We start from the raw sequence: 16282 nt of genomic DNA, 5'->3' as shown, positions 1-16282 counted from the left end.
AGAGAGCCAGAGAGCACACAGGAGCAGGGGGTGGGGAGAGGGAGAAGCAGACTCCCTGCTGAGCAGGGAGCCCAATTCAGGCTCCATCCCAGGACCCTAGGATCATGACCTGAGCTGAAGGCAGACACTTTACCAACTGAGACACTCAGGTGCCCCTGGGCAAGTATTTTTGAAGAAATGCCTATCTTCTCTCTCTGAACCCCAACGGGGAAATAGGGTGGGCACCTGGAGTTGGGCAAGCTGGGAAATGGCAGGATTCAGGCTCCTTGAACTAGAACTGAGGATTTTCCTTAAGTGATTAAGAACAGAAAGAGCCAAATGGTAAGTCTGAGTCAATAGTCCTTATAGAGTCTCAAGGGCCACACTGGGGAAACCCAGATTAGTTGATAAATCCAAATACTGGAAATCAGTCCCAAAAGTGTGTGTGTGTGTGTGTGTGTGTGTGTGTGTGTATCTTGTGGGAGAATTTGGGAGACAAAGCCAAGAATTAGGGGCCAGGCAGAGCTAGAATGGAATGAAAGGATGCTGAAGCATCAACAATTTGCCTTTTCAGATAATATCCTCTTGGCAAACAGAACATGGGTCCATCCCTCCTAGGGACACACAGATATTTTCTTGGGTACCCTTTTGTCCATAGGAAGCCACTGCTTCTTTGCAGTTTATTGTTATCAGGACTCATGGCATCCTGCTGTTGTCTTAGCAACAGTCACACCTTTGTGAACATTGTCACTGCAGGTGGTATTAAATGGTTGGATTTTTCCCAGGGATTTTCCTGGGGAGAAAGTTGTATTTTGAATCTCATGGGAAAAAAGGTACTCTAACTTGAAGGTTGACTGAAAAGGCAGTTTATACCAATTAAGTGTGTTTTGTTATGTAGGATAATTCCCCACTATACAATTTGTAAATCATGAAACTCATGTATTAGCTTCTACTGGAACCCTATATTAAGGCATTTATTAAAAGACTCTCTTGATCTTGTATTTTAGCTGAGAAATTATTACATGATCTTTTTAAAAATTATTTATATCTTTACTGACTATAAAGGAGATATATACTAGACACATACAAGAATACAAACATAGATATTTTAAAGGTTGAAATTCCCCCATAATTCTATCCCTATGAACCTACTTCTAAAAATCGCCATGAACTGTTGGTTACATACATTTACATTTATATTTATAATTCATTCTGTTCTGCAACACAAATTTTTAAAACTGAGTGATGTACCTTAGACGTTTTCACATCAATGCCAACGGATCTACTTCATTTTATTAGTGGTTGCACAGTATTTCCTTGTGTCAATACCATAATTTTATATCCCATTCATTCCTACTGAATATTTATATCAGACATAATCTTGTACTAAATATATTTTCACTTATTCATTCATGAAGTATTCTAGAGAGAAAATGGCATTTTTGGGTTAACAAGTTTGCACCTTTAAATTTTAATATATGCTACAAAATATCTGGCAAAATTGTTGCACCATGTCACACTCTCACTGAATTCCTGTTTCCTCACTTGTCACCGGCATTGACTGCTATTCAACCTTGTAATCCTTTGTCAATATGATAGGCAAAAGGTAGAATGTTTTAAAATTCCTATTTATTATTATGAAAATAAATATCTTTTTGTATATTTGTACTTTTCTGAATTCCCTGTTTATACAATTTGCTTATATTTTTATTGGGTTTTCTCTCCTTATCATATGTATTTTCTAAAGATTTTATTTATTTATTTGAGCAAGAGAAAGCACACGCCTGTGTGGGCACATGATTGGGGGGAGGGGCAGAAGGGAAGGGAGAGAATCCCAAGCAGACTCCACACTGAACACGGAGCCTGGCATGGGGCTGGACTTCAACACTCCAAGATCATGACCTGAGCTGAAACCAAGAGTCGGCTGCTCAACCATCTGAGCCACCCAAGTGCCCCTCATATGTATTTTTAAGAGTTCTTTTATTATTATGGAATATTCACCCATTCATTCATTTAATGAATATGGAGATTCTATTATGTTCCGGATATTGTAGTAACTTCTAGGGAATATAGTGGTGAATAAAATACTCATGGTTCTTGACTGCATGATCTAACAGTGTAGAAAGAGACAGACATTAAATAAGTAAACAAATATATCTAATTATAAAGTACTTTATGCATTTATTCAATAAATTGTTGAGCATCTGCTAAGAGCAGAAACAAGGGAGAACAGGGGAGAACAAGAAATAGAGTTCTTGCCATTAAGTAATTTATGGTAAAATTGTCATTAATTCTACATGCTGATATAAGATTATTTACCACTAGGAAGATCTGACAAGAAGTCTTCTCTGATGAAATTATATTTGGGCTGAGAAATGAAGGATGAGAGGCACTAGAGAAGGGGGAGAGGCATCATGTGCCAAGGCCCCATGCCAAGAAGGAACATGGAATATTTAAGGAGTGGGAGGAAGGCCAACAGAGTTGAGCACAGTAATTAAAGGAGAGAGTAGCCTAGGATAAGATTAAGTGTGAACTGGGGCTTAATCATGCAGGACCTTAGGGGCCATGATAAGATTTTAAGCAGATGAGTGACATAATCTGATTTATAATTAAAAGGAAAAACACTTGCTTTTCTTTTACACTCCACTCTTCAGCTCTTTGACACCAGATTGGCGTGCAGAGGTCCCACACCAACCAATTCTCTAACTCTCCAGATACTAACTGGGTGTCTTACAATTTAACTCAATATGACACTAACCCGATTTTGTGCAGACCCTCCCCCCAGGCTAAAGGCTTGTCCCACAAGACTGCCCCCATTTCAGATGCCCATCAAAAGTAGTAGGTCCCAAGATTATCCTCACTTCTGTTTGATTTGCCTACAAATTGGGGGTTCCCACAACCCTCTCCTAATCTGAAAAATCTCACAGAACTCAGGGAGCATCTATATTTATTAGTTTTTTAAATAGAGAATATGATAAAGAATACAGATGAAGAGGTAGGGGGATGAGATGAGGGATGGGGAAGGGGCAAGGAGTTTCCATGGCCTCTCTGGGCATGCCAACCTTCTAGCATCTCCATGGGTTCACCAACTCAAAAACTCTGAACCTATACTTGAGGGTTTTTTATGGAGGCTTCACCATGTAGGCATGATTATTAACTCAATCTTGATCTCCTCTCCCCTACCTAGATGATGGAGTGTGAACCCAACTCAAAAACTCTGAACCTATACTTGAGGGGTTTTTATGGAGGCTTCACCATGTAGGCATGATTATTAACTCAATCTTGATCTCCTCTCCCCTACCTAGATGATGGAGTGTGAGGCTGAAGATTCCAAACTTCTAATCAGGTTTAGACTTTCTGGTGACAAGCCTCTATTCAGGAGCTCACTAAGAATTGCCTCATTAGAAAAAAAGATGCTCCTACCACCTAGGAAATTCCAAGGGACTTAGGAGCTGTGTGTAATATGCCCTGTCACTCAGGAAACTACAAGAGTTTCAGGAGCTCTGTGTCAGAAATCAGGGTCAAAGAAAACAAATATTAGAACAAAAGATGTTCCTAGCATCCCTAAAACTTGGGATTACAAGGATTTTAGCTCTGTGTTAGGAACTGGGGGCAGATATATATATATATATAAATTATTTCACAATAATCTCTACAATCCTGACTTCTATAAAGAGAATTGATTATAGGAAAGCAAGAGTGCATATAAGGAAACCAATTAGGAGGCTTTGAAATAGTCCAGTTGAGTAATAATTATGGCTTGGACTAGAGACTTGGCATGGAAATGGAGAAAAGTCAACATAATTAAGATGTTTTTTGGAAGTAGAACTGTTAAGAATTGGTGGTATTGTATATATGAAAGAGAAGGAAAAATCAAGGATAACTCTCAGGCTTCTGGCTTGAGCAACTGGATAGAGATTAGTGTCTTTCATTAAGACGAGAATGATATGGAATCAAGAGTTCAGTTTTGGACATGTTAAGCTTGTGATAACCGTAAGAAATAATGGTAATATCAAATGAACAGCTGTATATATACACCTGGGTCCTGGAGTGCAAGAAACTCTGGGCTGTAGATATAAACTTTGATATCAAAACTATATAGATGACATTTGAAGACTTGAGGATGGATGCCATCATCTAGGAAAAGGGTGTGAATAGAGAAGAAATCCCAGGTCTGAGTCCTTGGAATGTCAGATTTAAAGATTGGGTAGAAAAAGAGAGATTCCCAAAAGGAATCCATAGAAAGGGTAGTCAGAAAAATGGGAGGTGTCATAAATGCCTAATGTAAAGTGTTTCAAGATAGATGGAGTGTGCAAGTATGGGGTTAGGTATACAGAGGGGAGATACGGAGAGGAGGTTAATGTTGACAGCAGAAGGTTCTGCACTTGTAGAGTCAGACTGTGAGCTCAAAGATCAGAATGGTTGCCATTATGGAACATCTAATTGGGGAGAAATGAAGACCAAAGGTGAAAGGGGAAAATCAGAGAGTGGTAGGGTCCACAGGTTAGAGGTTTCAGTGAAGTCAAAGGGTATTTGCCACTGGGGGTATGTGATCAAATGAATGGAAGGCTGGAAGATGGTGTCCCAGAATAGGGTGTTTGTATTCATGATTTTGAAGGTGGTTGTTCTGTTGACAGCAAGGTCCAGAACGTGACCACTGTGTGTGGTTGAAGTGAAATGGAAGAAATATCAGTGGATAGAAGACCATGAAAAATCAGAAAGGCCAGAGTGTTGGATTGGTGGTTCTCAGGGATGTTTAGATCACAGAATGAGGATAGCAATGAAGTGGGCAAGATGCTGAGCCAGGTTTAAAGACTGAAGGGCAGTGACTAGGGCTTCCCTGGATGAGAACACCAAGTGGGAGGCCATATTGCCAGATGGTGCAAGCTGGTGTGTGCAAAAGGAGGGCTTCCCTGTTGTCATGAAGTTGCAAATAGGCTAATGTAGTAATTTGGCTCAAATCTCCTGATGCCTGCTTTCCAAGGGGCCAATGGAAAAAGGAAGGAGGAGAGACAGTGTTTGGCCCATGACTGGATGAAGAGAGTGACAGAATGGAGAAAAGAAGGACCAAACAACCTCATCAAGTCCTGCAGTTGCATCTGGCAGATGAAGACCAAGATGTTCCTGAATTTAATTATCAGAATGTCGAAGGTGACATTTGAGGAGCAATTCCAGGAGGTGAGTGCGAGTCATGAAGGCTCGAAGATGGGTACTCCATCTAGGAACTTGGTGGTAATGGGATGGGGAGAGCTGTCACTAGAGGGAAAGGCTTTTAGGAATAGTATTTTGTTGTTGTTTGCTTGGGCACTCCTTGAAAGACAGTTGATCTCTGAGCCAATATCTCTCCTAGTTTTCCTCTTATCTCATTGGCCACTCCTTAGTTTTCATGAAAAAGCTAAGGCCGGAAGATACAATTGGAGGGTTGGAGAGACATTGTGAATTTTCCCAAATCTGATTCTCTAGGTTACCATCTGGCCCTTGGACAACTCCTAGCCAAAATGGGATCAGAGATACAGAAAAGACAGCAGTCGGAGGAGTGGATGGAACAGCATTCTGCATTTTCATCCTTCCTCTCTCCTTCTCTCCAGAATACTTGCTCTGAAATATTACCCTTAACATAACATACAGCGAGACAGCTATTTAGAGTACAAAACTACTTTAATGTTTGAAAATAAAATAAGATAGAATAAAATTTTGGCTTGAGAGTTTAGGGTGGGGGAGTTGGGAATTGAGATTTGTATCCCAAATTCCTTACCACATTTCTTACAACATCCAAGCCAGAGTCCAGGCCCCTAGGAGCTAACCATACTAATGAGAGTCACTCCATTGCTTAGTTTCTGAATAGTGTTTAACAGTGAAGCAAATTTGGAAATCATACCTTTTTTCTTTAGGGAATAGTAAAATGACCTCTTTGGAACAGGTGGGTTGATGAGTATAAACTAGCTAATAGAAGTATAAAAGAAAGACAACATGGTCCAGAGTCTGGGCCATATTTTTAAATGGTTTGAATGTTCTATACACAAGGTCTAGCAGCATCATAGGAATAAGCAAAGAAATCAAAATGCTAAATTCTCTAAAGCAAGAAGTGACCACTCACTCATGCAGTTTGTCTTAGAACAAATGTGTCATTCATAGTGACCTGTGTGAAGTGAGGTTGAAGGTTGATTTCACCACAACCTGTGTGGAGGCCCTCAGCCACCTGCCCATATGAGGGGGTACCAACCCCCTTTCCCCCCAAAAAAGGTGAATGAGAAACAGCTGGATAGAGCCTCCTCTTTAATCAATGTTTGAGGAAGATGAGAGCAAAGAGGTCATTCTCTCTCTCTGGATGCCTCTCTATTTCTCCCTTGATATTCAGGTAATTAAAGTCTCTGAGTTCCCTGTAGAGTCTTTTTTTTGTGTGTGTGTGTGACAACACTAAGAAATACTGACATACAAATTCTGTAAGGCAGACAGGGAGGGACAGACACCTACTTTTTCTCTCCTCCTGCCCTCCTGTCTCCTGCTGATGTCCCCATGGCCGAATCCAGCCAGGACCCTGCTACCACAGGACTTTGAGAAACAGCCTGCAGTGGTCGGCCCCTGTGATATAGAGCAGATGGGGAAAGAAGAGGATGAATGAGTTGACAAACAGGCCCAGGACTGGCACAAAGACACGTGGTGTCATTATTTAATTTCATTTAGGATAGCTTAACTACTGTGAGTTTTCAACAGATTCTTACTCTGCCTTTCATTTCTTCCATCCTAGGGCTCATCCCTTCTTGGCCTTGTTTTCCTTCTACTTCTGTTCTTTTCAAAATTTCTTGATCAATAAAGAAGTCAAACCCTTGTTTTCTGGCAGACAGGTTCATTTTTCAATTTCTGGGGAAAGCTACTTTGAACCTAAGAATGGATAGGGAATACATGAAAGGCACAAAGGTGAGAGCCGCCTCCACCTCCTAGAGCCTGTGTTCACCCATGCCAAGCAACATCAGCTCAGGTCTGGCTGACTCATGAGATGACCCAGGAAAAAGTGAGGAAGGAAGATGCTTAAGCAGAGGAGACAATCAAAATGGTGAAGAAAATGAGGTTTGGCTTCCTAGTGCTGTCCAGTGCTTCTCTGCTCTTTCTGTACCCCTTCCCATCAGCCCCAGTCCCAAAGGAAATCCAATGCTAAACCCAGCAGGCATGCAAACAAACACAAATGAAATCTCTGCTTTGAGGTGAGACTGTGCACCATTCATGCCTTACTATGAGTTTAGTTCAGTATTCCTCTCTTGGGAGTACATACATTTAAAGTTCATTTCAAATTATAAAATGAAATGTCTTCTATGCTCATAAATGAACACTAGGTGTGGGGAGTCTATTTTGCTTGCTTGTCTGCAGAGAGGTACTGGTATGGAAGGGGGAGAGTGTGAGAGGGAGGCTAATGTGGACCATCACAGGAACAGGGAGTCAAGTAGCAAACAAAGTCATGCATCCTACCCTAGTGGCCTCTGGGTTGTAAGTCAGAGGTCTTTTAAGAGCTGATAATCCAGATGGAGTAGGATAAGAAAATGAGATCAGAAAGGCCCTAGTGAGACTTAGATGAGGTTGAAGTACAGAGTGGCTACAAACCATGCCATTCAGGGCTGCCCAGTGAGCTGAGTTTATCCTGAGAGCCAGAGCTGGCTTGGGAGCCAAGGAAGGCATAGGAGAAAGAAATAAAGGAGCTAAGTGATAAGGTTGTATAAAGAAAAACAGAAGGGAAAAACATTGCCTAATCCAAAAAGAACACACTTACATTTTGATTTCATGTAATATACTTCCTGATCCCCAAAGAGAATTCCCTACATCCCCCATGCTATGTGATACCAGGCAGGGCTAAATCCCTGAGCCCTGGTCAGAACAACTTTCAGAAAAACATCTGTATGGATTTTCTGGCTTTCCCTTAACAGAAAGGCCAGCTCAGCTCCTCCAGGGCCTTGTGCAGCAAAGTTGCTGACAGGCTGTGCAAGCAAATGCAAAGATGGTTCTTTCTCTGCTAAAAAGGGGCTCTATTCTTCCGGACCTAGGCTGCAGAGCAACCGATGGGAGTAATAGCAGTTTGGGTTAGAAGTGAGGAGCTTGAGTGATGAAGACCTTAAACTGGACCCTGCCCTGGAGAGAAGTTGGTGAAGCACCCAGGGCCTGCCTCACTTTTTGCTCCCTGCAAAGGAAAGTGGCCCAGGAGATTCTTTCTGCATGAAGAGGCTAAGGGGGCCTGGGTGAGACCCATCCTACTGCCTGGGTCATGGTGGGACCAAGAAATAAATTCTGTTCAAGGGATGAAATAAACCAATCAAATTCTGCCTTGAGAACTGTGATGCATCCAGAGAGGGTGGGTCTGTCAGGCCCAGACTCTGTCCCAAATATCAGTAGTCTATGCTGCCAGCAATCCATGGAACCTGCTTACAGGTGATACTGCTGAATTCTCGAGTTGTATGCTATACATCTTTCTATGTTGTAGCATTCCCAAAGGTAACTTGAGCATCCTTACTATTTAAGATACACTAATATGATCTTTTCTTCTTTCTTCTTCTTTTTCTTAAATTTCCACTGTGAGGTAGCATTAAGCTACTGAAGCTTCTTTGGCTCATCTTCCTCTGTTTATATGCCTATCAATGTATCTATATCAACTTCTAAAATGCTTTCTTTGCTTTAACACCTTAAGCACTTTCTTAAATGTAACAACTATGAGGAATTGGAGCAGAAACTCTGCAGAACACTCTAGATGGTTCTCTCCAATCAGTAGTACTTTTCAGAGAATCGCCATCTTGTTGGCATGGAACCCTCAACCAGGTAGCTTGGCTCAGCCCACTCTGTCCTGAGTGAGAGCCCACTAAGCAAGTTTCTTCCCTTGGCCTTACATCATCTACCTCCATGACAGTGAGCAAGTGGGTGTGACATTCAGAGGGCCTATATATTTGTAATCTTGACCTAAGTTTGCCTTGATATGACTTAGCCACTCGTGCTTTGGAAGAAAAGTGTTCCTGGTGAGAAGGCCAGCGGTGGAAATTGAAGTGATTTACTCTGAGAACTTGTCTTAAGTGTGATCTCTGTTGCTGGCTTATATGCTGGTGGATCCCAGGAGCTAAGCTTCTCTCATGCTTCCTCTTATTTCCGTCAGAGGAAAACAAAAAATTTGGCCATATTTATACAGCATATGAATCACATTTAGGTAATAATTCTAGGACATATGACTAGAAGACTAGTAATAGCAAAGAAATGGCAATTAAGGATGAACAGTAGATTACAGATGTGGCCATGAGATGGGTTCCTGAAGGTCACTCCATCCATTCTCCTGGCTCCACCTATCCTGAGATTTCCAGAGAGAGAGAGAGAGAGAGATTGGAGTAAACATATTGCTTTTAAATAAAGAATCCACTTTTCTTTAAATAAAGTCTAATTGGTTAGACCTTAAAGGAAGGATTTATGTGCATATGAATTGTGCAGAAAGGAATGTTAACAATAAGCAGTGTGAGACAATGTAGACTGAGATCATAATTCAGAGAAGAAAAGTCTTTCCAGAAGGGATTAACATACACTACAAACTCTCCCAGTCACAGGAAAGTACTTCTAAGTACTGCAGTTCTCTAGTGAATGTACTTGCAGTTAATAAATAATCCATTGTTTGTCTCTCATTGATAATAATAGAGATCTGAAGTGCTATGAATCCACACCTTGCTGGGTTTCCAGTTTGACTATGTAGAGCACAGTTACTCAGTCTTAGCACTAATGACATTCTGAGTTGGATCATTTAGTGTTGGGGAGTGTGGCTGGTTATTTGCATTGGAGGATGTTTAGCAGCATCCCAGCTTCTACCCATGAGATACCATCTCCCACTTGTGGCAATGAAAAAGGTTTCCAGAAATTGCCAAATGTTACTGGGGGATAAAGTCCCTTCTCTCCACCATATTGAGAACCACTGGTGTAGAGGAACAACATCTTTTTTCTCTAATGTTTCACAACAATTAAGCTAGCTCTTTGGGGACAAGAGACGTCATTCACAATAATGCTAACCACCATCAGTCTGAGGAAAGTGGAGAAGTGCTAACCACGTGTATGCCTGAGTTAATGATTCCAGTCTGGAGGGTGAAGGGTCATCATGGCAGCAGTGACTCCCACTCTGACCCAAGCACCTGGGTTTTCAGTGAACAACCCTGATCACATGTTGAGTGGGCTGGATCCTGCTGAACCTGTGAGAAAATATAAATTCTGGATTCAAAACATAAAAAAAAAAAAACTCTTTGGCAACAGGCAGCAACTAGAGCAGAGATGAATAATGACACTGTCTACTTAGAAGAACCGCTCTTATTTTTGTAGGAAAGAAATGTCCATGTGCTGAGACAGAGGCACAGGGGAAAATGCTATCTACATAGAAAATTCTCCCCAAACATATGATGTTATCCCAAGAGCTCTGAATGGAGTGATATAACATCAAAAATAAACCAAAAAGAAACAAAACAAAACATAAAAACCTCTTGGCTACGTAGACATAGCTGATGCTTGCTCTACATTTAAAAAAAAAATGCTTCTGTGGTCAATAACATCTGAACACTGTTGGGTGAGGTAACCCCGGGGTTGCCATGGAGACGTGTTTTCCAGTGGTGTCTGCATCATGAAACTTCACTGCATTGCTTCTCATCTGCAGCTGAATGCCTGGATATTGAGGGAAGAGAGTCATGCACAAAATTAAGTCATACCCTAAAAGAGAGCAAAGCTGTGGCAACAGGGAGACTCTTCAAGCTCTTTCTGTCTGTGGACCCAAGGTCCCATTTGTGCAGAATGAGACCAATTTGGGGTCAGAGGTTGTTTCTGAGCATGCAGTGAAGGTAAGACAAAGTGTGAGTAGTTGAATATGCATGAAAACTGGACATGTCAGACCCCTCCTACTGTTACTCAAGTCCAAAGGGGCATCTGCTTTGAACACTCTTCCTTTGAAGTGGAAGCTGGCCCCTGTTGCCAACATTCTGGGTTCCCAAAAGAGGAGACATTTCTGTTGCCACAAATAGGCTAGAAATGCTTTTGAGAGCAATATTTGGCTGGATTTGTGGACTATGAATTCTACTGGAATAAGATTCATAAGCAGTCAACCTTGGTGCATAACCCATAAATATCTCACAAATTCTAAGAGGGCTCAGCATGGGTGTTTTCCACAAGGTGTGATGGCCGGGGTGACTCAGGACAGGTGTCTACACATTTTTAGATGAAACTCTGGCTCTCATTCCCAGTGGTGTTCTCTCTAAGGATGGACTGGATCAGTCTCTGACAAGTGATGTCTCATGGTTGATGTATCTGTTTTCAATAAGCCAAGTTTTATAGTCTGTCAGTGGGCTGACTGCAAAGTTATAAAAGTTGATCTCATAAAGAAGAAACATAAGTGGTTGACACACCACATTGTGTCTGTGTCTTTCTGTGCTCTGACAGCCGGACTGACCCTTATTTACAGCAAAAGAGGTGACATAAAAGCAGAATAATCAGATTTTAATTATAATGGGGATTTCCCCGCCCCATGGGGCTTTTGAGGGTGAGGACTATTGTGTGACTTATGGTTTCCAGGGAAATATATTTTCCTGTGCCACTGCTGAGATGTACTTGGTAAATGTACCAAGTACCAAGTACCATTTTCCAAAAGGAAAAATGCATAATGGAATGGTGTCTGGCTTCCTTAACAACTTGAGTGAGAACTGATAAAATATTTGAAAGAAATAAGAAAGAAAAGAAGAAAGAATAAGCAAGAAAGAAAGAAGAAGAAAGAAAGAAAGAAAAGAAAGAAAGAGAAAGAAAGAAAGAAAGAAAGAAAGAAAGAAAGAAAGAAAGAAAGAAAGAAAGAAAGAAAGAAAGAAAGAAAGAAAAAGAAAAAGAAAGAAAGAAAGAGAGAAAGAAAGAAAGAGACTTCAAACTAATACTCTAAGCTTTCAAGACTTCACCTAATCACAGGATTTGCCTGAAAATATGATGGCTTCAGTTTTCATTTTATGGTATTTCTAGTTGTTAAGAGAGATAGAAAAAGAATAGCTCATTTTAAAAACAACTCGAGTCCTGAATAACCACCCCATTTGGGGTTCAATTCCACTTTGCAACCTGACCAAGACATACTTCAATCCCAGGTTTCTCTGCTTCTTTTCAAAATTTTATCCCATCCAATGTTCTAGCCAGGGATGGAAGGGAGAGACTCACCCATCACTTGATGCAGAGACAGACCATCCATCATCTATCTAATGCAGGGACAGAACCATTGAAAACCTGAAGAGAAAACAATTACCTGTAAACCTATGCATGGGTGGGAAAGAGTTTCCCTCTTTGTATGTACTTCTCTCTCTACCAGCTAGCTCCCTAATTCTCAGCTCCCACATGGCCAATTTGAACATGACTTTTGATGACCCAGCTTCGACTTAACCACAGTGCACTCTTCATTTCACCTCTGCCACTTAATACCTGAGTCCCCAAGATGTGCCACCCTTCATTTACCACAGTGGCAGCTCACCTTTTCAGGACAGACCACCATAGAGCTTTGGCAGCCTATAGACCAGCTACCATAGGTGCTTTTCCTGTCACTCAGGCCAGGGAGTGAGGGCACTGCAGGGACATAAGAAATGTGCTTCCATGGCAGCCAAGTGTGTGGGTGGAGCAGGTTCTTGGAGGAGCAGTGCACTGTAAGCAGAGATCAGTCTCTTCCTTAGTCATTGGAAAACATCCATGATCTGATCCATCCATGATAGACACTACTCCATCCCCACTAGGATTCAATTCCAACTTACCCTTCCAACCTTCCTTTAGCACAAATGAAGCCCTTGTTGGTCCATGCGGACCCCTCAGCTCTTTTGCTTCTATGGTTTTGTACCCACATATGAAAAGTCTTCCACATTTCCCAGCCCCTTTCAAGGCCCATCCTTCTTATAACACTTTCTCTCGTCCTGACTAACTGGGGGGAAGAGAAAGAAGACTATGTTTCCTTCCAATCCCTCCAAGCATGTCTTGTTGCACTGTAATGTTGCAGCTCTTCCTATCAAAAAGTGGAGTCTATTTCTCCATACTTTGAATCTTGAACTAGGCCATGTGGCTTGTTTTAGCCAGTGGAATATTAGCAAATGTGACATAGGGTAGAGCTTGAAAAGTGTTTGAGCATCAGGGCTTTCCTTCTTGCTGATAAGAAGGGTTTTCCACCAGGAGAGTGAGGCTGCACTATGCATCTGCAGGACAAGAGGTCATAGGTAGGGAGGCCCCAGCCTCCACAGGTAAGTGAGGACAGCCTAGATCATCCAGCACCATGGAGCCAACCCAACAGAAGAAATGCCTGGCCCACCACAGAATTGTGAGAAATAATAAATAGGTGCTTTCTGAGCCACTAAATTTTGGAGTGATTTTTTATGCAAGAAAACAAACTGTTGGACATTTGGGATGCCTGGGTGGCTCAGTTGGTTAAGCATGTGCCTTCAGCTCTGGTCATGATCCCAGGGTCCTGGGATTGAGTCCCACATTGGGCTTTTTGCTCAGTGTGCAGCCGCTTCTCCCTCCCCGCCACACCACTCCCCCGCCCCATGCTTGCTCTCTCTCTCCGACAAATAAATAAATAAAATCTTAAAAAAAAAAAACTTGTACCATCCTGTCACATTCTCCTAAGTTGGAATCTCTCTACTTTTTTGAGTCCCTATGGTTTTTTATCAGGATCTTTCACTGGACACTTGTCACTTTCTATATTTTCTTATAATCATTTATGGAAATACTTAACATCTATGGGAGAACAAATTACTCGGGGACTAAATTCTTGCTGGATTCAATTTTATATTTTGTCCCGTCCTCACTCCCACAGTATCTAACTAAACTCTGATACTGAGCAAATACGCACAAGTGTTTGTCTGTAGACTGAATCAGTGAAGGAGGAGCAACATGGAACAGTGAGTAAGAACACAGATTTTGGGATTTCTGGGCTAAAAATCACAGTTCCACTACTTATTAACTATGTTTCCCTGGGCAAGTTATTAAGCCATTTTATTTTGCCTCAGATTCCTCATCTACAAAAGGAGGATAATAGCAGTACCTGTATCATGGAGTTGTTATAAAGATTAAATGAATTGACCTAAATTTTTGGTCAAATAAATAAGTGAGAGGCTTTCAGGGCTGCCTCTAGTGCATCCAGCATGCCAAGGCCACTCATTGTCATCTCCATTCTCCACTCCCACCAAATGTCATCTTCTTAAAAATAATTAACTAAATTTTTGTTGACCTATAATTGACATATAACATTGTATATATTTAAGGTGTGCAACATGTTGATTTGATACATTGATGTATTGCAATATGATTACCACCATAACATAGCAAATATTATCTTGAGCCTCAGCTACTAAGTAACAGAATCTAACTGACAATCAATTAATCTAATAATCCAGCATAAGCAGAGATGGCTGGACTCTCCCAGGGCTTTCTACTCACTTTAGAGCAGAAGGAAATTTAAAAGGAGATAGTTGTTAAAAGCCTGGCCTTTGGAGCCATTTGGACCAAGGTGAGTCCTTGTCTACCACTTACTACTCAGGTGATGCTGGGAAGATATCGTACCTCTCTGAGTCTCTATTGCTTCATCTACAAAATAGGGGTAATGATATTTCCTCCACAGGGAAGTATGGGCATAAGTGTGCATGGTTCAATTAAGAACATCTTCTCCCCCCTCCCCTTATTATTACTGCTACTTCTTTCTCTACTACTATGGTCTTGGCTATGTGGTTTTCCCTATCTCATATCATGGATATCAGCCAAAGGCCCAATTTTAAATTCAATTAAATTAAGGACTGCCTGGAAATACCATCTTCATGTCCTGTAACTAGTTTTGCAATGGTTGTTGAGTTTTACCTCTGTATAATGTGGCTAATTGCAGAGCTATAAAATAGGGTTGTAGCATATCACCAGACTTCTTCCATCTTGGATTTACCACAAACTGTGAGCCTGGACTGACTACAATGACTATAAAATAACGTAAAGGGGAATATAAAAGAGAGTGGTGCCAGAGAACATGACTGCATCAAGCTCTTGATTTAACCCTCCAAATATCTTTCAAATCTATCCATTTCTATGGCTACCACCATAGTCCAAGCTCCTATCATTTCTTACCTGGACAACTGCAATTAATTTGTGGTACACTCAGAGAGCAGAGCCTACAAAGGTTTCTGTTCTGATTGTCTATTTAGGAGATAATCTCAGGGATCAGAAGTGAGAAATAGGCAGGATGGGAGAAGGGAAGATAATATAAAAGTGTATAAGGTAAGTCACTGCTGAGGGCACCAGGACCTATCCAGGATCTTCTGAGGAATGCATTCTGTGGATTGCCAAGGAGGAGCATTTATCTATCAGCTTTCTTTCTCCACTGGCTGAGGGTTGTTCCTGGAAGCATGAATTCCCCTGCACTCCCAGATCATTCCTGCACATGCACCAGTAGTTTCCCCTGGCATCAGTGTAATTGGAAAAGCCCCGGAGAAGGAAGTACATGAGGTTGGTGCTGTCAGTATGGGGAGAGGTAGAGCCCAAGTGGGAGTATCCTCCAAGGCCATGGATAAACTCAAAGGAGATGCTGAAATGTGGGGCGAGGCCCCCAAGTTTTCCTGTACCACCTCCTAACTGCTCTATCCTCATCAATGCTGGTTCCTTTCTCTTCCCTAAACAGGAGCTACAGCAATTGTGTTTTCAAATGTAAAAAGGATCTGTCACAAATATCCTCTCAATAACTCCTCACACCAGTCAGAATGGCTAAAATTAACAAGTCAGGAAACGACAGATGTTGGCAGGGATGCAGAGAAAGGCGAACACTCCTACACTGCTGGTGGGAATGCAAGCTGGTGCAGCCACTCTGGAAAACAGTATGGAGATTCCTCAAAAAGTTGAAAATAGAGCTACCCTATGACCCAGCAATTGCACTGCTGGGTATTTACCCCAAAGATACAAATGTAGGGATCCGAAGGGGTACGTGCACCCTGATGTTTATAGCAGCAATGTCCACAATAGCCAAACTGTGGAAAGAGCCAAGATGTCCATTGACAGATGAATGGATAAAGAAGATGTGGTATCTATATACAATGGAATATTATGCAGCCATCAAAAGGAATGAAATCTTGCCATTTGCAACCACATGAATGGAACTGGAGGGTATTATGCTGAGCGAAATAAGTCAATCAGAGAAAGACAAGTATCATATGACCTCACTGATATGAGGAATTCTTAATCTCAGGAAAGAAACTGAGGGTTGCTGGAGTGGTGGGGGGTGGGAGGGATGGGGTGGCTGGGTGATAGACATTGCGGGGGTATGTGCTAT

This window comes from Eumetopias jubatus, unplaced genomic scaffold (assembly GCF_037043125.1).
Source record: "Eumetopias jubatus isolate StellerSeaLion01/CBP00866 unplaced genomic scaffold, mEumJub1_p1.0 scaffold_13, whole genome shotgun sequence".
Taxonomy (NCBI): domain Eukaryota; kingdom Metazoa; phylum Chordata; class Mammalia; order Carnivora; family Otariidae; genus Eumetopias; species Eumetopias jubatus.
Note: the sequence above shows the minus strand (reverse complement) of the source record.